Consider the following 9,651-nt stretch of genomic DNA (forward strand, 5'->3'; position numbering starts at 1 on the left):
ATGTGGCTTAACAGTAGAAACCCCCCACAAGTGACCCCATTTTGGAAACTAGACCCCGAAAGGAACTTATCTAGATGTGTGGTGAGCACTTTGAACCCCCAAGCGCTTCATAGAAGTTTATAATGCAGAGCCGTGAAAATAATAAATACGTTTTCTTTCCTCAAAAATAATTATTTAGCCCAGAATTTTTTATTTTCCCAAGGGTTACAGGAGAAATTGGACCCCAAAAGTTGTTGTCCAGTTTCTCCTGAATACGCTGATACCCCATGAGTGGGGGTAAACCACTGTTTGGGCACACGTCGGGGCTCAGAAGGGAAGTAGTGACTTTTGAAATGCAGACTTTGATGGAATGGTCTACGGGTGTCACGTTGCGTTTGCAGAGCCCCTGGTGTGCCTAAACAGTAGAAACCCCCCACAAGTGACCCCATTTTAGAAACTAGACCCCCCAAGGAACTTATCTAGATATGTGGTGAGCACTTTTAACCCCCAGGTGCTTCACAGACGTTTACAACGCAGAGCCGTGAAAATAAAAAATCATTTTTCTTTCCTCAAAAATTATGTTTTAGCAAGCATTTTTTTAGATTCACAAGGGTAACAGGAGAAATTGGACCCCAGTAATTGTTGCGCAGTTTGTCCTGAGTATGCTGGTACCACATATGTGGGGGTAAACCACTGTTTGGGCACACGTCGGGGCTCGGAAGTGAGGGAGCACCATTTGACTTTTTGAATACGAGATTGGCTGGAATCAATGGTGGCGCCATGTTGCGTTTGGAGACCCCTGATGTGCCTAAACAGTGGTAACCCCTCAATTCTACCTCCAACACTAACCCCAACACACCCCTAACCCTAATCCCAACTGTAGCCATAACCCTAATCACACCCCTAACCACAACCCTAACCCCAACACACCCCTAACCCTAACCACAACCCTAATTCCAACCCTAACCCTAAGGTTATGTGCCCACGTTGCGGATTCGTGTGAGATATTTCCGCACCATTTTTGAAAAATCCGCGGGTAAAAGGCACTGCGTTTTACCTGCGGATTTTCCGCGGATTTCCAGTGTTTTTTGTGCGGATTTCACCTGCGGATTCCTATTGAGGAACAGGTGTAAAACGCTGCGGAATCCGCACAAAGAATTGACATGCTGCGGAAAATACAACGCGTTTCCGCGCGGTATTTTCCGCACCATGGGCACAGCGGATTTGGTTTTTCATATGTTTACATGGTACTGTAAACCTGATGGAACACTGCTGCGAATCCGCAGCCAAATCCGCACCGTGTGCACATAGCCTAATTCTAAAGGTATGTGCACACGCTGCGGAAAACGCTGCGGATCCGCAGCAGTTTCCCATGAGTTTACAGTTCAATGTAAACCTATGGGAAACAAAAATCGCTGTACACATGCTGCGGAAAAACTGCACGGAAACGCAGCGGTTTACATTCCGCAGCATGTCACTTCTTTTGTGCGGATTCCGCAGCGGTTTTACAACTGCTCTAATAGAAAATCGCAGTTGTAAAACCGCAGTGAAATGCGCAGAAAAAAACGCGGTAAATCCGCCATAAATCCGCAGTGGTTTAGCACTGCGGATTTATCAAATCCGCAGCGGAAAAATCCGCAGAGGACCAGAATACGTGTGCACATACCGAAACCCTAACCCTAGCCCTAACCCTACCCCTAGCCCTAACCCTAGCCCTAACCCTACCCCTAACCCTACCCCTAGCCCTAACCCTAACCCTAACCCTACCCCTAACCCTACCCCTACCCCTAACCCTACCCCTAACCCTAACCCTATTCTAACATTAGTGGAAAAAAAAAATTTCTTTATTTTTTTATTGTCCCTACCTATGGGGGTGACAAAGGGGGGGGTCATTTATTATTTTTTTTATTTTGATCACTGAGATAGATTATATCTCAGTGATCAAAATGCACTTTGGAACGAATCTGCCGGCCAGCAGATTCGGCGGGCGCACTGCACATGCGCCCGCCATTTTGGAAGATGGCGGCGCCCAGGGAGAAGACGGACGGGACCCCGGCTGGATCGGTAAGTATGATGGGGTGGGGGGGGGGACCACGGGGGGGGGGGGATCGGAGCGCGGGGGGGGGGAATCGGAGCGCGGGAGGAGTGGAACGGAGCACGGGGGGGCTGGAATGGAGCACGGGGGGGCTGGAATGGAGCACGGGGGGGTGGAACGGAGCACGGGGGGGTGGATCGGAGTGCAGGGGGGGGTGATTGGAGCACGGGGGGGTGATTGGAGCACGGGGGGAGCGGACAAGAGCACGGGGGGGAGCGGAGCACTGGACGGAGGGGAGCCGGAGCAGTGTACCGGCCAGATCGGGGGGCTGCGGGGGCGATCGGCGGGGTGGGTTGGGGGCACATTAGTATTTCCAGCCATGGCCGATGATATTTCAGCATCAGCCATGGCTGGATTGTAATATTTCACCCGTTATAATAGGTGAAATATTACAAATCGCTCTGATTGGCAGTTTCACTTTCAACAGCCAATCAGAGCGATCGTAGCCACGAGGGGGTGAAGCCACCCCCCCTGGGCTAAACTACCACTCCCCCTGTCCCTGCAGATCGGGTGAAATGGGAGTTAACCCTTTCACCCGGCCTGCAGGGACGCGATCTTTCCATGACGCCGCATAGGCGTCATGGGTCGGATTGGCACCGACTTTCATGACGCCTACGTGGCGTCATGGGTCGGGAAGGGGTTAATATGTACCATGTGTGGCCCCAAGTACCAACATATACTAATTATAGTTTTGTTTCTACAGAACCGTCCATTTTGATTCCATGCTTCTGCTGCCTGTGACACTCCACGGCCACCCGCACAGCGATTCACCGCTTTCTCTTCTGGAACGCACCTCCATCTTCATTCTCCTCTGTGGAACGCACATGTTACCGCCCCTTGTGGCCAGCTGACACCGGCGTCATCACCGCCCCGCCCCTTTTCCGGACCATATTCCGGCTGACACTGCGCGCTCTTTCACTCTCTATTTATAGCTTAACTAGGCACATTACCACACACTCCTCCTTGCGGTGGACACCGCAGAGACTCATACTCTCTGTGCGCTGGTAAGTTCTTTGTATCGGGTTTTACCTACACTAGTCCCACCTATCGCCCATGTGTCAGGCCTTCCCAGCAGCCGTTCGGCTTACATATATATACTTTTTACCCTTATAGATCGGCGGTCTAGTTTTCAGCCGTAAGGTTCCTTCCTTTGGCCTATCCATCTTACCGGGTATGTACCCCTGTCTTAGTCAGTTGGCAGTCCACTTTATTATATTATAAATTTTCTACCTATATATACCCCCTGTTTTACTCAGCATATTCTCCTCTATAGACTTTTCCCTGCTACCTTATCTGGTTCAAGCTCACCAGAACTATCAAACTGGTATGTACCCTCATGCTATGACTACATTTAGTCTCACATAGCACACTGTAACGACACTACTGCTGTATAGGTCATTATTATATTTCCATTCTCCATAGATGCAATTTATTATACTCTACATTGGGGCTCATCCAAGCATACAGGTGTACTTAGGTAGGTCTCCTATTATAGACTATAACCAACCCCCCCCCCCCCCCCCCCCCCTCCACTGCAATACTACTTTAGTCTTCTCCTTGCCTTGCCACTGTATATATTTTTCTAGTCCCACACTGGTACTTATGTTCTATTCTTGCGGTTCCTTGCACATACAACGATCTGCAGCTATACTCTAACATAGACGTGGTTTTGCTGATTGTACTCCATGATTGTATATCTCTTTACGTCTTATGACTTTTTTGTTCTCGTGATGTATATACTTCTGTTATTCTGTTATCACTATGTCCTATTTTTTGTTCCACTCCCAGTTTTGTTAATATAATTTTTTTGTTCTGTATATAATTTTCTTTCTAGCACACTGATGAAGGTCAAGAGTTGACCGAAACGTTTGTGACTTTGTATGTAATAAACCCCTTTATTTTACAGGACTGTGGGATGTCCCAAAGCAGTCCCAGGGTGGGAAGAAAAAAACTCACTGGAATAAACCCCTAGGCACTTACCGCCTATAGGTGCGATACTGCAGCCTGCAGAATTTTCCTTCCCAAACTTGCATCAGCAGAGGCCTGAGTGTGGATATTATAATGTTTAGAGAAGGTGTGCAGGCTGGACCAAGTTGCCGCTTTGCAAACCTGCTCTGCTGAAGCTTGGTGCCGAAGCGCCCAGGAAGCCCCTACTGCCCGAGTAGAGTGTGCCCTGATCCCAGCCGGGATGGCTGCACCCTTGATACGGTAGGCCTCCTGAATAGTGGCTTGTATCCATCTGGCTAAGGACGACCTAGAAGCTGTGAGTCCCTTTCTATGACCCACTGGAAGGACGAACAGGGCATCCGTCTTTCGAAAAGCGGTCCGAGAAACGTATCTTCTCAGAGCTCTCACCAAATCCAGAGTATGGAGAGCTTTTTCCACCCGATGTGTAAGCGCAGGACAAAAAGAAGGCAGGACAATATCCTCATTGATGTGGAATGAGGAAACTACTTTTGGCAGAAAGGAAGGTGCTGGTCTCAGCACCAACTTATCCTGATGAAATTGTAGAAACGGCGCCTGACAGGACAAGGCCGCTAATTCCGATACCCGCCTAATGGAAGTTATAGCTACCAGAAACAAAACCTTCCAAGAAAAGTACATTAAAGGGACGTCTTGGAGGGGCTCAAATGGAGGTTCCTGAAGAGCACTCAAGACCAAATTAAGGTCCCAAGCTTCTATCGGAGCTTTGTAAGGAGGGACTATATGAGAGACTCCCTGCAAAAAAAGTTTTTACTTGCAGATTGGTAGCGATCCTGCGCTGGAAAAGAACCGATAAGGCTGATATTTGCCTCCTAAGGGTACTTGGAGCGAGACCTGAGTCTAGACCAGCTTGGAGAAAAGCTAGGACATTAGGAATGGAAAACCGAAGAGGAGGAAGACCCTTCTTCCTGCACCATGAGAGAAAGACTTTCCAGGTGTGGTGGTAAATGCGTGCTGAAACTGTCTTTCGAGCATTGATCATAGTGGAAGCTACTTTTTGAGAAAAACCGGCCTGGGTCAGAATCCAAGATTCAACGGCCAAGCCGTCAAACGCAGGGCCTCTAAGTTCTGGTGGAATATCGGCCCCTGCGACAGAAGATCTGGCTGCATTGGAAGCTGCCAAGGAACCCCGGCGATCAGCTGAACTAGGTCTGCGTACCATGACCGAGGCCAATCCGGGGCGACTAGAATTGCTGGAACTCCCTCTGACTTGATCTTCCTGACTACCTTTGGAAGCAGCGCCAGAGGGGGAAATAGATATGGAAGACGAAATTGGTTCCAAGATAGGACTAGTGCGTCTACGGCAATTGCTCCTGGATCTCGATACCGTGCGACGAACCTGGGTACCTTGGCATTCGACCCGGTGGCCATTAAATCCACATCCGGGATTCCCCAGCGATGGCATATCTGCCGAAAAACATCGGGGTGAAGAGACCATTCCCCGGACGCAAGACCCTGTCGGCTCAGAAAGTCCGCTGCCCAGTTCTCCTTGCCCGGGATGTAAACTGCCGAGATCACGGAGTGATTGCTCTCGGCCCAGCGGAGGACTTGCCCTACCTCGCGCATGGCTGATCTGCTGCGAGTGCCCCCTGATGATTTACGTATGTCACAGCCGTGGCATTGTCCGATTGGATCCGAACCGGGCGACCCGCCAGAAGATGGTGAAAGTGCTGCAAAGCCAGCCAAATTGCCCTTATCTCCAACAGATTGATTGGAAGGGTTGATTCCCTTGGGGACCAACGACCCTGAGCCGTGTGCTGGTGAAACACTGCTCCCCAACCGAGAAGACTGGCGTCCGTAGTGACTACCAGCCAATGAACTGGAGGAAAGGCTTTCCCCTGTAGCAAGGAGGAACTCCTCATCCACCATATCAGGGATTGCCTGACCCCTGGAGACAGACGACACCTGAGGTTGAGAGACAAAGGGCTCCTGTCCCAGGCTGACAGAAGTGCCTGTTGGAGTGGACGAAGATGGAATTGGGCGAATGGAACCGCTTCTATAGCCGCTACCATCCTGCCCAAGACCTTCATGCAGAACCGGATTGAGTGGAAACTCGGCTGCCGAAGGATTTTTACCTCCTGCCGGAGACAAAGTACCTTGTCCTGGGGTAAAATAGTTAGACCCCGAGAGGTGTCGAAGATCATTCCTAAAAAAGAAATCATTCGAGATGGTACTAGAGATGACTTCTTTAAATTGATCAGCCACCCTAGACGAGCTAGGGTGTCCAAGGAGATGTTGATGTTGTCCCTGCATGCCTGAAAAGTTGACCCTTTGACTAAGAGATCGTCTAAGTATGGCAGAATGACTATGCCTCGAGAGTGCAGGATGGACACCACTGTTACCATCACCTTCGTGAACACCCTGGGAGCAGTCGCGAGCCCGAAAGGTAATGCTGTGAATTGGAAGTGTCGCTCGCCTATGGAAAACCGTAGAAATCTCTGATGTGGAAGAAATATAGGGACGTGCAGATGGGCATCTTGAATATCTATGGAAGCTAGGAATTCTCCCCTTTCCATAGCCGAAATGACCGAGCGGAGAGATTCCATACGGAAGTGATGAGTGCTGACGAATCTGTTCAAACACTTTAGGTCCAGAATGGGTCTCACGGTCCCATCCTTTTTGGGAACCGTAAACAGATTTGAATAGAATCCTTGGAACCTTTCTTCCTTTGGAACAGGGACAATGACCCCGTTGGACTGAAGAGACTCGACTGCTCTGAATAAAGCTCTTAGACGGGTTTTTGGACTGGGAAGACTGGACGGAAAAAAACGGCCTGGAGGGAGATAGGAAAACTCTATTTTGTACCCTGAAACCACCAGGTCTCTTACCGATCTGTCGTGAACAACTGACAGCCAGGACTGATGGAACAGTAGTAGGCGACCGCCTACTCTGTTGGAAGCGACGAAAGGCTGCCTCCAGTCATTTAGCCGAAGACCGAGGATATCTAGATCCCCTAGATCTTGACAGTTGATACCGCATTCTTGCCAATGGATTGGCCCTATATGAGACCTGGTGCTTCCTGTCTTGGATAGACCGACTTGGAGGACCTGCGCTTGGTGCTGCAGACCACCTGGAGTTACGAAAGGATTTAAACCTTGCTTGAAACTGGCGACGAAAAGGTTGCTTAACCTTCTGTTGAGGAAGGAAATTACTTTTACCTCCAGTGGTATCAGATATAAGTTGATCCAATTTTGCGCCAAAAAGTCGGCCACCTTGATAAGGAAGGGATTTAAGGGACTTTTTTGAAGTAGAGTCCGCCCGCCAATTTCTTAGCCATAGGGCCCTTCTGATAGCAATAGCATTTGCAGCAGCCAATGCTGAACAATTTGCCGCATCCAAGGATGCATTAATCAGATAATTTCCCACTAAAGATATCTGATTTGACATCTCTATCACCTCTACAGGAAACCCCCTATCCTGAAGAGCCTTAGTTACGGACTCTGACCAAGCTATCATAGCTTTGGCAACCCATGTAGCCGCAAAAGACGGCGCGAGGGCGGATCCTGAAGCCTCAAACACAGACCGAGCTAGACTCTCTATGAGCCGATCAGTCGGATCCTTAAAGGGACACTGTCTCCTAAATTTGGAGGGAACAATCTTCAGCCATGGAGGCGGGGTTTTTGGGTTTTTGATTCACCCTTTCCTTACCCGCTGGCTGCAATATTGGATTGAAGTTCATTCTCTGTCCTCCGTAGTATATGCCTGCACAAGGCAATCTTGCCTTGCACAGGCGTGTACTATGGAGGACAGAGAATGAACTTCAATTCAATATTGCAGCCAGCATGCAGCCAGCAGGTAAGGAAAGGGTGAATCAAAAACCCCAAAACCCCACCTCCATGGCTGAAGATTGTTCCCTCCAAATTCAGGTGACAGTGTCCCTTTAATAGCCGACCCATTAGGAAGAGACAGCAGCGTGGTAGAGGCTAAACGTGACACGGGGGGAGCCACTGAAGGGGATTCTGCCCACTTTTTACAAAGCTCTGGTGTGAAAGGATACCTTGTACCTAGGGCCTTCTGGCCTAAGAAACGTTTATCTGGTCGCTCCATGTGACGTTGGACTAAATCCTCAAACTCAGGATGAGTAGAAAACACCTTATGAGGTTGCTTGAATTTTTTTAAAGGACACCTTATGACCAAAAGGTAAGGTGGCCACATCCTCTACTCCCAAAGACTGATTAACGGTATCAATGAGACTGTCAACAGATTCCTGATAATCAGGAGCTTCTAAATCAAAAGACCCCTCTGAGTCATAGTCCGAACCGTGTTCACTCAATTTCACAGGAGAGGGAGATCGAGAGACGGAATTCAAAGATGCTGATGCACCTGACGGACCGGGAGACGCTGTGTGGGTTCTTTTCCCCCGCGTCTGCCTAGAGGGAGCACGGCCCCTGCAGGTCGGAGGATCCTGAGAATCGGAGGATTTATCCAAAACAGGCGGATGAATGTCCCTGACAGGGGCTTGAAGGGACTCAACCGCCTTTGTTAGAGACGCCATAGACTGCGTTAATGATATGACCCACTCAGGGGGAGACACTGCCGACCCAGGTACAGACACACCCGGCAGGATAGCAGGCGGGGTAGCAGACGGGGGCTCCTGCACGCGTTCGGAATCACAAGCCTCACAGAGATGGTTAATTTGCGCATGCGGAAAAGCAGACTGACAGGTAATGCATGAGGTATAAAGAACTGAGTGAGTCTTAGTCTTTCTAGACATGATGACTCTATTGCTGCCGCTGCTGCTACTAGGTCTAGAACAAATACTGCTGTCAGGCTGAGGGAAGTAGCACTTACCCCAGTCCTGTGTCCCCGTATGTTCCCCAACACTGAACCATGTCTCCTGTGCAAATCACACATATGAACTAGATTACAAGGCGGAAGCCTGAGAACGTGGGAGGAGTTACCGTGCATGGACCCGGACTAGGCCGAAGCAGGGGACTAGATTTTACTCCTTCTCAAGCTCTCCCAGGAAAGCTGGGTGCGCGAAATCGGAAGTAAACCGCCGCCGATGGAGGCGGGACTTCCGCCCATGCCCCAGACTACAAGACCCATAATGCCACAGGCCACACAGAAAACCGGAAGTCGCCGAAAAGGGGCGGGACTTCCGCCCATGCCCCAGACTACAAGATCCATAATGCCTCAGGCTGCACAAGGAACCGGAAGTCGCCGAAAAAGGGGTGGGACTTCCGCCCATGCCCCTGCTGAAGACGCCCGTGTCCTTGCTTATGGGGAATAAGGCTGGAACCCAGCACAGCGCCGGAAATAGTCGCCACCTGTGCAGCACCAGCAGAACGCGCGATGAAGCAGGAGCCCCCATGCAGCCTTCTGACAGCGCATGAGGTCAGACAAACAAAACTCACATATAAATATATATATCTATATATATATATGGAAAGACGGTGCAGGCAGCCTAACTCCTTACACCCTTCAGAAGGTGAGGAGAGAGACCGTCTGCCTCCCTTAAACACCGTAGCCAGTGCATTGGTGATGAAGTGGAAGCTGCACGGACAAGGAATGAATGCCTGTACAACCTAGGGTTCCGTTACCTCAGGGTGGTCAGGTTCTTAAGGTACCGTCACACTTAGTGACGCTGCAGA

This window comes from Ranitomeya imitator, chromosome 1 (assembly GCF_032444005.1).
Source record: "Ranitomeya imitator isolate aRanImi1 chromosome 1, aRanImi1.pri, whole genome shotgun sequence".
Classification (NCBI taxonomy): domain Eukaryota; kingdom Metazoa; phylum Chordata; class Amphibia; order Anura; family Dendrobatidae; genus Ranitomeya; species Ranitomeya imitator.